Raw genomic sequence first — 17,425 nt, forward strand, 5'->3', positions numbered from 1 at the left:
CCTAGACAGAGCGAGGTCAAGCCCCTGTTCAATGGGGGTAGGACAGGAAAGTCAAGGAAAACATGCCAAGCACTGCTATGAATCAACTAGTCCCTCAATGATAAACCCCAAAGGACACTAAGAACAACCAGACCCTTAGGGAAAATCAAAACCACAGAAGAGGCAGATTCAGAAGAAAAAAATAGAAAAACGCTAGAGCAAATAAGAAGAAACCTTCTTGACTTAATTAGTACCCTCAGGCAGAAATGGAAAATAATGCAAACAGAAAATAAGAGGAATACTAAGAAAAATTAGCAGAAAAGATGAAAGACAGCATCACAATCTTAATTATGGTTACTGTATCAATACAGGGTTCATCTCCCCCGCGTGTTTACCACCCTGTGCTGGTGTCCAGAGAGGCTTGGAACCAGGGTGCAGACAGTTAGCCAAATCAGAATGAAATGCAGAAACTTGCAACTGATGTTGGCCCATGCTGGAGTCCCAAACAGAGCAGGGGCTACCTACACCACCTTGTCAGATGGTTTATAGAAAATGTTTGCACCTGTTCTCTAGGTTTTTGTTTTTGAACCTGGTAGCCTCGTTTTGGCTCTGTAATCAGAAGGATAGAAAAGACCCCTCCTCAGATGAGACAGTTGCTCTCAAACATCTTGGTGCTTCACAATTCAAAGTCAAAGTGTATCCTGTGTGGCAGAGGAAGGCCCCTGGCGGGGGGCGGGAGGGAGTGTCCAACTTCTGTGATATCTGCTTCCCTCCCCTGGCCCTTCAGAAAAGCCTTGGGATTGATGTGTACACACTACTGCACTTAAAATGGATAACCAACAAGGACCTACTATAGCATAGGGGACTCTGCTCAATATTATGTAACAACCTAAATGGGAAAAGAATTTGGAAAAGAATAGATAGGTGTGTTTGTATAACTAAATCACTTTGCTGTACACCTGGAACTAATACAACATTGTTAATCAACTATGTTCCAATATAAAATAAAAATTAAAAGAAAAAAGAAAAGAAAAGGCTTACTCAAGTGCAGCCTGCAGATCCCCAGGGAGTCCTTTCCATTGGCCAACGCTGTCACTGCTGCAATTATTTTTTTTTAATTTCAACACCTGGTACAGAAGCTGAAGCTGAAACTGAAGAAATCTCTCAGAGGGTAAAGTAAAAAGTAGTAGCATGGCAAATAGGAGAGAAAACTTAAGATGCCCAGATCATCCCAGGAGGTCAAACAGCCAACAAACAGGAGTTCCAAGAAAATAGAAATGAGGAAATAATCGAAGAAAACAATTTCCAGTATCAAAGAAGGGACACATTGAGTGCCTAAGTCCCTTCACGAAATATTGTGAAATAATCAGGACACCAAGAATCAAGAGCAGACCCTAGAAGCTTCCAAAAAGGAAAAACAGGCTAGGTCACCAACGAAAGAAGATGAATCAACACAGGATCAGACCTCTCGTCAGTGACATCTGATATGAAGACAATGGAGCACCTGCCACCAAAGAAGTAACAACAGGGGACTTCCCTGGCGGTCCAGTGGTTAAGACTTCGCCTTCCAATGCAGAGGGTGCAGGTTCAATCCCTGGTCAGGGAGCTAAGAGCCCACAAGCCTCCCGGCCAAAAAACCAAAACATAAAACAGAAGCAATATTGTAACAAATTCAATAAAGACTCTAAAAATGGTCCACATCAAAAAAAAAATCTTAAAAAAATAAAGTAACAACAGAAAGGTTGAAAATATTTAACTCTGAGGAATGGGGAAGGCGGGAGCTAAGGGTTTGATTTAGCACTTCGATTTGCAGCCTTCCATGCTGTTTTAATTTTAATTTCCATGAAATTAAGTCAATAATACTTTTATCATCATCATCACAATCACCATCAAAAAATATAGAGAGATACATTGCATGCTTTCACCAGAATATGTGATATCACGGCTCTTTCCCTTAAACTCTGATTTTATGCCTCTCACCTGAGAGGCACACCATCTGGACCACAGGTTAACAGCCACAGGAGTAACTCTTGAAATCACCGGGCAGGTGCCTTGCTCAGGGGCTTTCTGGCTTTTTGTTCCATTTTCTTTTGGTTTTTGTTATTCTTTATACAGAAAAAAGATAAAGCATCATATATATATATATATATATATATATATATATATATATATACACACACACACATACATATATATGTATTATATTTACACAGTCTTTTTTTTCGAGGAGAAAGCCAATCTTGAGAAGCTATTTACCACTAGTTATGACAGACTCCAGCTCTGTTAATCCACTCACACCTCTTAGGTGTTATTTCCTCATCTTGAAAAGGGTCAGCTCTGAGCCTCACATGCTGCCTCGACACCAAAAGGCAATGACAAGCATGGAGAGAGGCCCCGGGGACACCAACGCTGAATTTAATGAATTGGCAGGTGAAAAGCAGGTGCTTTGACTTTTTCTGAGATTGGGTCAAACGTTAGTTTCTACAAAGGCAGTGTCCCTTAGTGAACAGTTGTAAAGAGCTCTGTGGGGTATAATTGGAAAAAAAAAAGATGTATTCTTTTTTAAATCACAAGATTCTGATGAGTATATGCTCTTTATTGTATGTATTATACTTAATATACATATATAGTATATGCTGCTTATTAACATGTTAAACAGGGACCATTCTTAGAGTCCTTTCAAATTCTGAGGGTTCCAAAAATATATTTCAAAATCACTATTTGTATCACTATCAAAGCCATTAGCTACAATTTCTCATTATAGATGAGAAACAACACTAATCATTATGCCGCCTCAATGTTTTTCAAAGAAAAATTTGCTTTTTCATGAAGTCCTAAATTCTCTATACGTTTTCTGTAAAAGGATGAGCTGAAATTTTAAGGGTTTATCTTTGAACAATTAAGTTGTTTTTCTCTGTGATAGATAATTATGTAACAGGCTCTGGTAGCTGCTGATGCAAAAGAAGTAGTTTGTTTACATTTATCATGTACTTGACTGAAGGCCTCCCCCTCCCCCCAAAATGCCGGTATCCCCAATTCCTGTGGGCTCCACCTCACTGTACTGCACCCTTTAAGTGAAATAGGACACTTTGATCATCATTTGGATGTAGAGGAGGTAAGAGCAGGCCATAATGATCAACTGAAGCTATCAAGGTTAGGTGCGTAAAGTGCCTAAATGCAGAAACAGAATTCAGGCAAGCCTGAGCCTGGGCATGCCAGGGACGGTGGGCCTGGAAATCTCACCTTCCCTAGGAATCATACCTGGTCGCTGGAAAGGAAGGTCTCAGGGCTGCACTTGGTCAGCACAGAGGCAGGCATTCCTCCAGAGCCTCCAGAAAAGCGAACAGGAGCCATTACACATATGGCCCCTGTGGGGAAGGTAAAAGGAGTTCTCCCAGGACCACAGGGGTCCTCACCTCATCAGGCAAACTTCTCAGCAGAGGGTGTGGTCCAGTGGGCTGGAAGGCAGCCCTGTCATAGCCGCCTCTGCATCTTCCCTGCGGCCCACCATCTCTCCTTCCATCACTGTCACCCCAATGCCAGCTCTGCAAGGGCAAAGTACTCGCGTGTGGTTTGAACTCATCAGCAAATATGGAAATACAGTCATCTTAAGAACCCATCACCAGCTTTATTATATTTTCCTGACTCTGCAATAAGACCATAGGATAACACTATTTTTTGAACTTTTCAAGATTCAAATTCAAACTTATCCAATAAAAGACTGAAATCTGAAGCAAAAAAAAGTTCTCCCTCACATACTCAAATTATGTAGACCATATAATGTTCAAAGTCCATTTTCTTTTGAACTCATCTTTCAAAATGAATCAGGGACACAGAAAAGTTCCAAAGGTTTCATCCCATGGGGTTTGTAGGATAGGAGGTGAGGGGGTTGCCAAACTAAGGGATGAGAAACTACAAAGAAACCATTTGGCTTGAAGGAGGAGGCTAGCAATGATATCTATCATTCAATTGGGTGTGCTAATAGAAAATTCAGATTTCAATCGATTGTCAAAGATGAAAATATAACTATTAGGAGAATGGAGACACACAGGAGAAGGGGTTGGGGAATGGAATAAAAATAAAATTGGGCAGAAGATCTAAATAGATATTTCTTCAAAGAAGACATACAGATGGCCAAAAAGCACATGAAAAGATGCTCAACATCACTAATTATTAGAGAAATGCAAATCAAAACTATAATGAGGTACCATCTCACACCCGTGAAAATGGCCATCATTAAAAAGTCTACAAATAACAGATGCTGGAGAGGGTGTGGAGAAAAGGGAACACTCTTGCACTGCTGGTGGGAATGTAAACTGCTACAGCCACTACGGAGAACAGTATGGAGGTTTCTTAAAAAACTAAAAATAGAGCTACCATATGATCCAGCAATCCCACTCCTGCACATATACCCAGAGGAAACTATAATTCAAAATGATACATGCACCCCAATGGTCATTGCAGCACTATTTACAATAGCTAGGACATGGAAGCAACCTATATGTCCATCACCAGAGGAAAGGATAAAGAAGATGTGGTACATATATACAATGGAATATCACTCAGCCATAAAAAAGAATAAAATAATGCCATTTGCAGCAACATGGATGGACCTAGAGATTATCATACTAAGTGAAGTGAGTCAGACACAGAAAGGCAAATATATGATATCATTTATATGTGGAATCTTAAAAAAAAGGGTACAAATGAACTTATTTACAAAACAGAAGTAAAGCCACGGATGTAGAAAACAAACTTATGGTTACCAGGGGATATGGTTACCAGGGGATAAGAGGGGGAAGGATAAATTAGGAGATTGGGATTCACATATACACACTACTATATATAAAATAGGTAATAAGAACCTGCTGTATAGCACAGGGAACTCTACTCAATACACTGTAATGGCCTATATGGGAAAAGAATCTAAAAAAAAAAAAAGATTGCATATATGTATATGTATAACTGATTCACTTTGCTGTATACCTGAAACTAACACAACATTGTAAATCAACTATACTCCAATAAAAAATTTTTTTAAAAAGCAGCTTGAAAAGAGATATGTGTGCACCCGTGTCCATAGCAGCATTATTCACAATAAGCCAAAAGGTGGAAGCAACTGAAGTCCATCAACAGAAGAATGGAAAAACAAAATATGGTCTATTCATACAACGGAATATTATTCAGCCTTCAAAAGGAAGAAAATCCTGACGTGTGCTACCACATGGATGAATCTTGAACATATTATGCAAAGTGAAATAAGTCAATCACAAAGGAAATACAACTGTATGATTCCATTATGTGAGTTGCCTGAAATAGCCAAATTTATACAGACAGGAAGTAGAAAGGTCACTGCCAGGGGCTGGAAGTGGGGAAATGAGGAGTCAGTGTTTAATGGGGACAGAGGTTCAGTTTTGCAAAAGTTCTGGAGAGGATGGTGGTGATGGTTGCACAATCATATCAATGTTCTTAATGCCACAGACCTGTACGCTTAAAATGGTTAAAATCATAAATTTTATGTGTATTTTACCACAATTTTTAAAATACATATTTTTAAAAATTAATTTTATCAATCCAGCAAAAAGAAAACAGAAAACAGTAAAGTATAATAATAAAGTCAAAAGGAATGACTAAATCTATCACACATCTTAATAAATGGCAATGGCCTAAATTCCCTGAGCTGTCTAACTTAGAAAGAACAAGTCTTTCCTATGCTAGTCCACAGAAAAATAGGAAAAGCTCACCAATTTATGTTACAAAGCCAGCACAACATAACAAGGTTTAATAAAGATAGTGTATGCTTGTATACATGTGTGAACGCACAAACTCCAGACCAATTTTGTATGTGGCTACAGAAGCAAACATCTTAATATTACAGCACATGGATTCTAACAATATGTTAAAAGAATAAGTGATAAGGATGATTCCAGAAAGCCAAGGATAATTCAACATTAGGAAATCTATCAACATACTTCAGTACGTCAATTACTGAAAGAGAAAAACCAAGAGATTACATAAATAGATGACACCTGAAAAATTCAGCAGTCATTCCTCGTAAGAATTCTAAACAGGAAACTACGTAAGTTTGACTTTTAAATTCCTAATTTGCATACTGGACTAGAGAGCAGGTGAGGGAAATATTTATAAAGAACATTCTAGGGACAACTGGAAAAATTTGAATATGGACTATGGATACTGTTGTATCGATGTTAATTTCCTCACTTTTATGGTGGCTTCATGTTTACGTAATGCCTATTTAGGAAATATACACTGGAGTATTTAGGGGCAAAGGGGCATGCAACTACTCTCAAGTGATTCAGAAAAAATATGTAGATGGAGGTATCAATCAATCAACCAATTGATTGTTCAGGGGGGTTGGGGGTCTGGAAATGACAAAATGAAAGGGGAAAAATGTTAATAATTGGTGAATCTGGGTTAAGGATATATGGCATTTTTTGTACTTTTTTGCAACTTTTCTCCAAGTTTGAAATTACAGCAAAATTTAAGTTTAAATTTAAAATTTAAATTTACAGCAAAATTACAGCAAAATTTAAGTCATCAAAATTACCTACCTATTAAGAAATAAAAGCAATGAAACTAAAGCTTTTCCCAGTAAACTCAAGAGCAAGACATGAATGCTTCCTTTCACAGTATCATTCAAACTGAAGATTCCGATTAATGCAATAAGGAAAGGAGTAAGCAGCATACGACAAATATTGAGATATGAAAACACTGAATATAAACAAACAATTATTTATACATGATATGGATGTAGAAATGGAAAGCACAAGACATTTACTTTAAAAAGTAGAAAAATAATTTCAAAATAAGAGAGAAATAAAAGTCAACAGTTTCTCTGTATAGGAGCAGTAAGTCCTGGAGAAGGGGAAATTTCAAAGACAACACAAACCAACACCACAAAAGCTTGGAGCACATTTGACAAGAAAGGTACAGCAGCCATAGGACAGAAGGTTAGAACACTCCACCTGCTCAAATATTTAACATTCACATTAAAAACGTTAATCACTGAAGCAAAATACAAAGATACAACATTACACTGTATCACGAATAAGCAAGAATATGTGAATCCTACCTTGCCTGGTACCAAGAGTGAGGCCTCAGACATAGAGAACAGACCTGTGGTTGCCAATGGGGAGGGGAATAGGGGAGGGAAGGATTGGGAGTTTGGGGTTAGCAGATGCAAACTACTATACATAGGATGGATAAACAACAAGGTCCTACTGTATATATAGCACAGGGAACTATATTCAATATTCTGTAATAAACCAAAATGAAAAAAAATGTGTATATGTGTAAAACCACTTTGCTGTACATCAGAAATTAACGCAACACTGTAAGTCAGCTACACTTCAATTTAAAAAGAAAGAGAGAGAGAGAGGCCTGCTTTCTTTTTATTTGAATTTGCCTGGTATATCTTTTCAGTCCTTTTATTTTTAGCCTTTCTAAATCTCTTCATTTTAACTCTATCTCCAGATCTTGCTTTGTTAAGTCAACCTGAAAAACTTTTTAAACTAGGTGAATTAAGCCCATTTATATAATGTTAGTACAGTCTGGATGTGTGGCATCAGCTTTGCAGATTTTTAGCCTTATATTTAAAACACTGACGCACATACTCAGTCTTTTCGTCCGTGGGCTGCAGTCTGCTTGCTTCTCTCTCTGTGTTTCTGTAGGTACGTAGGAAGGATTTGGTTCTAGTTGCTCCTTTTATATTACTACCTTATATAACCCCCTTAGCACCCTCCACTTTTAGACATTATTACCTCCCTCCTATGAGGGAGGTAATATATTATATATAATATAATTATTGCTCCTATGAGCAATAATGTAATTAGCTAGTAATTGCTTCTTCATCTCCCCCTATCTCCCCCCCTACTCCCCCGGCCACCCGCTCTTCATACAGCATCCATTTTAGTCACTAGTATTCAATCTACTGTTAATCTGTATGGTCTTCAATAAATTTAACCTTCCACTTCTTGCTTTGTCAGTTTCGAGAGACATTTTTCCATCCTAGCTCACCCCAATGTGCCAATTAAGGAGCTGATTCTACTTCTCCCTCATCTCCCCCCATTTATTTTTCTAGCTGTATGGTTCCACATAACCCGAACATCTAATGCTATGTTTTAGTCTGCCTCCCTTATTGCTATCTCTGAGCTTTAATTCTACAGTTAAAACTAGTCATTGTTCATCACTAGACCTTATGAAAAGCTTCACCATTATTTAAGTTTTCTGAAGCTCACTCTCTAGTAAATAACTATGAAAGGGTTCACTAGGGGGAACAGTCCCAGAGTTCTTGCAAATTCAAAACTCTATCTCTGTTTCTGCTTTGTAAATAAGTTCATCTGTATCATTTTTTTTTATTCCACCTAGAAGTGATATCATGATATTTGTCTTTCTCTGTCTGACTTCACTTAAAGAATCTGAAAAAGAATGGATACATGTCTATGTATAACTGAATCACTTTGCTGTACACCTGAAACTCACACTACATTGTAAATCAACTCTACTCCAATACAAAATTAAAAATTACATTTAATGAAACAAAACTCTATGTCTCTGGCCTTTATATTTAAAGGACAATTCTCTGAAGACAGGATGCTTGGCTCACAAAGGAAGCAGATTAAAAGCACTGAGGTTTTGTCCTGGGTGGAGGAAGCACACACCACCCTGTGTCTCCCGCTGATTGCAGCCGTGGACCTGATGGGATGCAGAGAATAGACCACAGGGAAACTCAGAGCAAAACAGCAGGCAGATGGGTGGAGAGAGATGGAATTCCAGTTACCACCACAGTGTCAGAGGGTTGTCATTGCTCCCTCTGGAGCATGCATCCCCCAGCCAAAATGCAACACAGCCCGAAACCCACAATTGAGCATGCAGGCAGACAGACAGGGCCTGGGAGAAGCCCCCGAGCTCTGGCTCACGGATTTGGAAATCGGCTCCATAACGCCCAAAGAGAGTGAGCAAATCCCCAGTGTTTTTGCTTCTAGGTTTCTCTCTCTTCTCTCTGCAGCACTCTCACACCCCAGCACCCAAGCAACACCACAGCAGAAACAGGAGCTGGCAACGCACAGAAGACCCTTCCCCTTTGCCTGCTCCAGAGGAGGGGCTTGGTCCCAAGAGGGCGGGACAAAGCCTTGTTACTAGTTCTTTCGCTTTGTCCCCCCACTGCACAACCCCTAAGCAAGACAAGGTAAAGCCCTAGTGTTCCTTTGTTTATTTTTATTTCCATTATTCGAGGATGTGGGTCAAAAAAGATCTTGCTGTGATTTATGTCAAAGAGTGTTCTTCCTATGTTTTCCTCTAATAGTTTTATAGTGTCCGGTCTTACAAAAGGCACCTAATGAGACTTAAAAGCTTTTGCACAGCAAAGAAAACCATAAACAAGACAAAAATACAACCCTCAGAATGGGAGAAAATATTTGCAAATGAATCATCAGACAAAGGATTAATCTCCAAAATATAAAAACAGCTCATGCAGCTCAATATCAAAACCACAAACAACCCAATCAAAAAATGGAAGACCGAAACAGACATTTCTCCAAAGAAGACATACAGATGGCCAAGAGGCACATGAAGAGATGCTCAACATCACTAATAATTAGAGAAATGCAAATCAAAACTACAATGAGGTATCACCTCATAACCAGTCAGAATGGCAATCATCAAAAAATCTACAAACAATAAATGCTGGAGAGGGTGTGGAGGAAAGGGAGCCCTCTTGCACTATTGGTGGGAATGTAAATTGATACAGCCACTGTGGAGAACAGTATGGAAGTTCCTTAAAAAACTAAAAATAGAATTACCATATGACCCAGCAATCCCACTCCTGAGCATATACCCAGAGAAAATCATAATTCAAAAAGACACATGCACCCCAATGTTCACTGCAGCACTCTTTACAACAGCCAGGATATGGAAGCACCTAAATGCCCATTGACAGACTAATGGATAAAGAAGATGTGGTACATATATACAATGGAATATTACTCCGCCATAAAAAGGAACGAAATTGGGTCATTTGTAGAGACATGGATGGACCTAGAGACTGTCAAACAGAGTGAAGTAAGTCAGAAAGAGAAAAACAAATATCGTATATTAACGCTCCTATGTGGAATCTAGAAAAATCATACAGGTGAACCCGTTTGCAAGTCAGAAATAGAGACACAGATGTAGAGAACAAATGTATGGACACCAAGCGGGGAAAGGAGGGGGCGGGATGAATTGGGAGATTGGGATTGACATATATACATGAATATGTATAAAATAGATAACTAATGAGAAGCTGCTGTATAGCACAGGGAACTCCACTTCGCTATATAGCAGAAGCTAACACAACATTGTAAAACTATACAAAAAAAAAAAAAAAGTCATGTATTATTCCTAAAAAAAAAATTTTTTTAAATAAACTCAATATTTACTTCAGAAAAAAAAAAAAAAAAAAAAAAAGCCCTAGCATTCTTGGAGGACTAGATAAGAGAAGCCCCAGGGAAACAGAAAACATCAGGAAGATCACAGAGGGAGGAACTGTGGGAAGTGATGCCTGAAATTTGTTTATGAACTAGTGGGCTCATCCCTGAGGCGAAGACACGACCCTAAACAGAATCCTTTCTTGTTTTTTTAATTTTTATTGGAGTATAGTTGATTTACAGTGTTGTGTTAGTTTCAGGTGTACAGCAAAGTGAATCAGTTATACATAGACATATATGCACTCTTTTTTAGATTCTTTTCCCACATAGGCCATTACAGAATATTGAGTAGAGTTCCCTGTGCTATACAGAACTACAGGATAGATCATCACCCCAGAACCAGACTGGCCACTGGGCGTTGTATGTGCAGGACAGGCTGAAAAGTACTGCAAAGACTTTGAAAACTGGACTGACATCAGAATGACAATCCACAGAAGGCTGGCCTCAACACGGTCTAAATCGGAGAGAATGGCTAGCCTGCTAACACAAAAATAGCAACATTCTTTTCTAAAAAACTTTATTGAAATATAGTTGATCTACAATGTTGTGTTAATTTCTACTGTACAGCAAAGTGATTCAGTTATACATATATAAATATATATTCTTTTTCAGATTCTTTTCTATTATAGTTTATCACAGGATATTGAATATAGTTCCCTGTGCTATACAGTATGACCTTGTTGTTTATCTATTACTCTATATATAATAGTTTGCATCTGCTAATCCCAAACTCCCACTCCATCCCTCCCCCGCCCTCTCTCCCTCGGCAACCACAAGTCTGTTCTCTATGTCTTGTGAGTCTGTTTCATAGATAAGTTCATTTGTGTCATAAAAAATAGCAACATTCTTAATTGCATTTAAACAAGGTACAGAGACTCACAACATAATATTCAAAATGTCCAGGACATAATCCAAAGTTACTCAGCCTACAAAGAATCAGGACTGTCAACTCCCAGAGAAAACACAATCAATGATAGATCTTGGAGTGATCAAAGACTTTAAAGCAGTGATGATAAAAATGTTCCAGTAAGTAAGAGCAAACGTTTGGGGAATGAATGAAAAGCTACAAAAACTAAAAGAAAAAAAAAAAAAAATGAGTTGATATGAAAGGAAACCCATGGAAAGTTTTAAAACTGAAAAACAGAATAACCAAAGTAAAAAATTCAGTGGGTGAGTTTAATAGCAGAATGGAGATGAAAGGAGAAAAAGTCAGTCAATTCATATGGGAGCAACAATTTAAATTACCATGGACTGCTCATCAGAGAATATGGAAGACAGAAGGAATTGAAAGAATATCTTGCATGTCCATCCTGCTTTTCATTCATTTCCAAGAATGCATAACCCATGTGGCCATGAGGATAAACCGGATGGACCCAGGTTCAGGGTCATCCTATAGAATAATAAGGCTTATACCCTTTAAGACCATGGAAAACACAAAACACAAAGGAAGACTGAAGAGCGCGAAGAGAAATGAGACACACGCATATTCCTGGATAGGATCCTGGGCCAGAAAGGGGAAAAGAACACTATTTGGACAGTTGGTGAAATTGCAATGGAGTCTATGAATCGGGTGACAGTGTTCTTTCAATGTTGATTTCCTAGTCTGGAGGAGTTTGTGCTGGTAATACAGAACAGTATCCTTGAGTGGGGGTGATATACTCTGAAATTATTAGGGGTGATGGGGCATCACGTCTGCAGCCTGCTCCCAAAAAAGTCAAGAAAAAAACTAATGATAATGGATTTTTTTTTTCCCCACTGAGGAAGAGAGACAGGGTACACAAGTGCAAGCCATGGGGCAAATAGAGTAAAACGGTTACAATCAGGGAACTTAACTGAAGGGATACAGCACAGGAGTTCTCAGTTCTGTTCTATAACTTTTCTACAAGTTGGAAATTTCAACTTTTTCCTCCCAAAATTTACTTTTTAAAATATTGCTTCACCTTTTCTAGCAAAGAATTTATTTGGCTATGAGAATTCCAATGCACAATACAAATGACTAGGACTTTTTATCTGGATGCCCAAAGGATTTTTTCCTTATCTTTAAACATTCGTTATTTTAAAGGGCTATATCTCAATGTTGATTATTCTGCATTGATTTCCTCCCCCCCCCCCCAGTTACATGGTAGACACTTTCAAGTCTCTTTTATTTTTAGGAGAGTTTTCTTGCATTATAGTTCTAAATATTTATTTTATTCCATTGCTTTATTCTTCCTGTCTTAGACACTCTAATTGTACATATATATATCAGATCTCTTTTGCCTGTCTCCTATACTTTCTAATTCACTCTATCCCTTTCTTTATTGGCTATTGTTTTCATTTTTCTCCTTTTCATCCTGTATTTTTACTTCTGTGCTGTCTATGGAAACCATTTGCTCTTGTGTTCCTTCTGGACACAATTTAGTCTTCCTTCCTAAAATTCATTTTTTCCTAATTCTTTCCTGACATCAATCTGTTCTCATTTCATAATTTTCTGTTATCTAGCCATACCCTTTGCATTTCTAAATTTCTGCTGGATGTTACTCTTTCAAATTGTTTTTTCTTTTAGCTTATCTTGAAATATTAGTTTATGATTTTTCTGATGTGCTCTCATTTTCTGTAGCACCATTATGTTCATTTTCATCATTTGCCTTTGAATCAATTTTGCATAAAGTTACCTAATGTTCCATTTTTTGTTCCCCATGTATGAATGAGGTGGATTTTCCTGATGTGAGAAGAGAAAGCTCCTAAAGAAGAGGGGATGGGCTAGGACAGCTTTCCCAGCCGGGCTCTATGGATCTGTAAAGAACACAAGTGTGAGATCTCTATGTATCCACTTATTTGTTTCTCAGAGTTAAATCCAGAACCCTCATAAAGCTCACTCCCACCCTAGCCCTTTGCTCCAGCTCTAGACCCCCAAAGTCCTTAATTTCCAAGACCACACTCTCTGCTCGGGGTCTTCTCTTTTGCTGCTGGAGCAGTTTCTGAGATCTCTTTCCCCCGACCTGCACCGTCTGAACCTCCCCTGCCTTGCCGTCTGTGTTCCCGTCCTGCTCAATTTGGTTTATGTTTCCAGTCATTCTGCTCAGGGTAAGGCTCTGACCTTCTAAGAGGAAAGACTCACTGTGCATTTCTCGGATGCTCCCAGGCTTGTGCTCCATGTCCCTGCACGGCTACTGTTCTCACCCACAATCAGAAGCCCCAGAGCACCTCTCCGGCGCCCACCCACTTTGCTGGTTGAGTAACTCGTGGTGATTTTGGTTCCCACAGCCTGTCAACAGCTCCCGTTCACTGCCCACCACCCACGCCCCGCCTCCCCTGCTGTTCATCTACAGCTCCGGCTGCTGCTGGTGGACTGGCTACACGGTCTATGTCCTGACCTGTGGGCGTCTCCCATCTTTCATCAACCTGTCCTCACTCAGCTTTTTCCACGATGATCTTATAAACTGGTTTACTTTTCAAAAGCAGTTTAGGGGAGACTGAAAATCTGCCCCCATGAACGCATCCCCATAAAAGATTTTTCTGAAAGGTATAAAGACAAAGGACAAAGAAATGAAGACGCAAACCATGTTCCTGAACTGGAAGTTTTCATATGATAAAACTGTCAGTACTTCCAAAATTGATCCATCAATGTAATGCAATTGCAATCCAAATCCTAAGAGGGTTGGGCTTCCCTGGTGGCTCAGTGGTTAAGAATCCGCCTGCTAATGCAGGGGACACGGGTTCAAGCCCTGGTCCAGGAAGATCCCACATGCCGCAGAGCAACTAAGCCCGTGTGCCACAACTACTGAGCCCACGCGCCACAACTACTGAGCCTGCGCTCTAGAGCTCACAAGCCACAACTACTGAGCCCATGCACCACAACTACTGAGCCCATGCTCCTAGAGCCTGTGCTCCATAACAAGAGAAGCCACCGCAATAAGAAGCCCATGCACCCCGCTTGCCACAACTAGAGAAAGCCCGTGCGCAACAACAGAGACCCAATGCAGCCAAAAAATAAAATAAATAAATTTTTTAAAAAATCGTAATAGGGTATTACTGGAAACTACTAATGTATGAGTAATAAACACAGATATGCTAAAGTTAATACAGAAAAAGAGCCATGGCACTTTTGAAAAAGAAAACAGTATGGAGGGACCTGCCTGACCAAATAGCAAAATTCACCAGGATGTTGCCTTAATCAAAAGTATGTGGTATTGACCCTAAAACAATGAAGAGAGTAAAGTTGTCATGGGATGTTACAGCATGGCAACTATAGTTAACAACAATCCTGTACTGCATATTTCGAAGTTGCTAAGAGACTAAATCCTAAAAGTTCTCATTCCAAGAAAAAAGAATTTTGTCAACTACGATATATATGGTGATGAATATGTAAGGAGATTTATTGCATAAGTAGACTTACTGTTGTGATCATTCTGCAATACATACAAGTATCGGATCATTATGTTGTACGCTTGAAACTAGTATAATATTCTGTGTCAATTACATCTCAATGAAAAAAAATAAAAGAGAGTAAAACTGAATAGAATCCAAAAGATAAGCATAGGTACATAGGAACTTTGTCTGCAAGCAAATAAAGTTAGGCCCTTTTTTCATACCATATGCAAAACAAATTCTGGATGATGTAAAATTTGAATGTAAAAAATAAAATAAAAACATTAGAAAGAAATGTAAAGGAATGTTTGTGTGACCTCTGTAATGACAACCATCTTAACTAAGAAAACAGCCCACACACTGCAAAAGAGAAAACAGATTTGACTACATAAAAAGTTTTAAAATTTTATATATGGTAAAAGACACCAAAAATTAAGCCACATGAGAAATGAAAAACTGCAAGAAAACATCTGCAACATATGAGAGAAATAACCATGGAAAGTCAGATCAAGTGAAAACAATGAAATATTTTTTTCTTCATCAGAGGAATAAAATGTTAAGGAATGCTAACAGCCTGGGCTGGTAAGAGGGTGGCAAAAGGGCACCCTTGTGTCATGCTTCTGTGGGCAGGGATGACTGCAACCTTTTTTTTTTTTTTTGCGGTACGCTGGCCTCTCACTGTTGTGGCCTCTCCCGTTGCAGAGCACAGGCTCGGGACGCGCAGGCTCAGCGGCCATGGCTCACGGACCTAGCCGCTCCGCGGCACGTGGGATCTTCCCAGACTGGGGCACGAACCTGTGTCCCCTGCATCGGCAGGCGGACTCTCAACCTCTGTGCCACCAGGGAAGCCCAACTGCAACATTTTGTGGAATTAATCTGGCAATATCTAATGAAATTCCAAATTTGAATACCCACCGACTAGCCATTCCACTTTGGGGAATTTATGCTCAGAAAACAAGCACTGGCCTCTAAGGCTAGATAAGCAACATTGTTTATAGAGACACAGAACTGACACAGTATTCTCAGCAGGATAAGAACTGAATAAATTATAAAAATTCATACTATGGACCCTTATGCAGTCATTAAAAATAATGGGAATAATAAGAATAATAAATTATGGCTGGGAATATTTATTATACACGAAATAAAAGAAAAAAAAAGAAGTCACGGAATAAGGTGTGTGGTATGACCTCTTGTAAAAATTACTTAAAAGAAAACAAACACATTCCACACATATACATAATTCCTAATATTTTTGTGATTGTAAAGGAAAGTATGGAAAGGTCACATGAAACAACACCATCAACGCACATTACCTGTGGGTACAGAATTGGGATGGAAGAAGGCACTGTCGTCATTTTCTTTATACCCTTCTGTGTTTTCAGTTATTGCAACAAGCATCTGTTGCTTTTGGAGTATAGTGTTGCTTTAAAAGGAAAAAAAATACATACACACACGTGCATAAACAGTCGGCTCCTAACGGTTATGTCTGGCTATGTCTTTATCAACACGTGTAACTGACAATGTGGATAATTCACAGAGTACTTATTTGTCGCTGATGCCCTGGGCATGAAGAAAATTTCAAAGAAAAATAATGAGGCTGCTCTATCAAAGGATACCTACTCAAGACCTCCACTAGTGCCAGAGGCAGCACTGTAGATTTCCTTCCCCTCCCCTTTAATTCCATTTTTAATATTTTTTATTACATATACTAAACTGTTTAGTCTATTCTATGATATAAGGTTCACTTAAAAAAAACCCTGAATTCTATGATCATTTAAAAACACACACAGCCCTGGCAGTCTTCTAAAATGTTCATATAGATAGATCATCATCTCTCAAAACGGGCCAAGCATTTATCCCTGGGGAAGTCAGCCCACCCCTAAGTTCCAACTGGATGGCAGGGACCCAGAACAAGACCACATTTGCAGGTGGTTCTCAAGTCACTGAAACAGCAGCTGCTCCCTGGCCAGACCTGCTGCCCTTCCCGTTTCCAACCTTGCCAAGGACCCCCCAGCCCTGTCCCCAATCCTCAGACTTCCTTAATTTCCCTAATTTCATGCCTTCCCAAAGTGCTCTTGAATCATCACCTTTCTACACATATTTTGTGCTTTTCCTAAGAAACAGAGGTGTGTCCTCCCTGTGGAGGCTTTACCTTTGACTCTTTACAGCCTGCTCTATTCCACCACTCCACCCGCCATCAGCCTCTGCCTGGGGGGGCAATTAAGTCTAATGGCTAGGACTGTGGCCTCACAAGAGCAACTAAGTGCAAACCTGCGTCTTTATTGCTGTCTTGCTCCTAGGTTCATCAGAACCATTTTTTTTTTAGATTCCATATATATGTGTTAGCATATGGTATTTGTTTTTCTCTTTCTGACTTACTTCACTCTGTATGACAGACTCTAGGTCCATCCACCTCAGGGAGATCAGCTTGGTGCTTTTTAACCCCCAGAGGGGTGGGATAGGGAGGGTGGGAGGGAGGCGCAAGAGGGAGGGGATATGGGGATATATGTATACATACAGCTGACTCACTTTGTTGTACAGCGCAAACTAACACAACATTGTAAAGCAATTATACTGGAAAAAAGATGTTAAAAAAATAAACTGCAAAC

General features: G+C 39.2%; 1 protein-coding gene across 10 annotated transcripts in view; it reads right to left on the reverse strand.

Annotated features, from left to right (window-relative positions):
• Window positions 1–17,425, reverse strand: part of ENTREP2 (endosomal transmembrane epsin interactor 2) — a 424,627-nt gene that overhangs the window by 403,924 nt on the left and 3,278 nt on the right. Inside the window, exon 1 of one of the 10 annotated variants that reach the window (XM_067030101.1) lies at window positions 13,564–13,712. The exons of 6 other annotated variants lie outside the window; for them this stretch is intronic. The gene's annotated coding sequence lies outside the window, so the exon portion shown is untranslated. Of the gene's footprint in view, window positions 1–13,563; window positions 13,713–17,425 lie in introns of those variants that run through there. 3 more of the 10 variants (XM_067030102.1, XM_067030104.1, XM_067030103.1) reach the window with 3 other exon arrangements.

The sequence above is a fragment of the Kogia breviceps genome, chromosome 3 (genome assembly GCF_026419965.1).
Source record: "Kogia breviceps isolate mKogBre1 chromosome 3, mKogBre1 haplotype 1, whole genome shotgun sequence".
Classification (NCBI taxonomy): Eukaryota; Metazoa; Chordata; class Mammalia; order Artiodactyla; family Physeteridae; genus Kogia; species Kogia breviceps.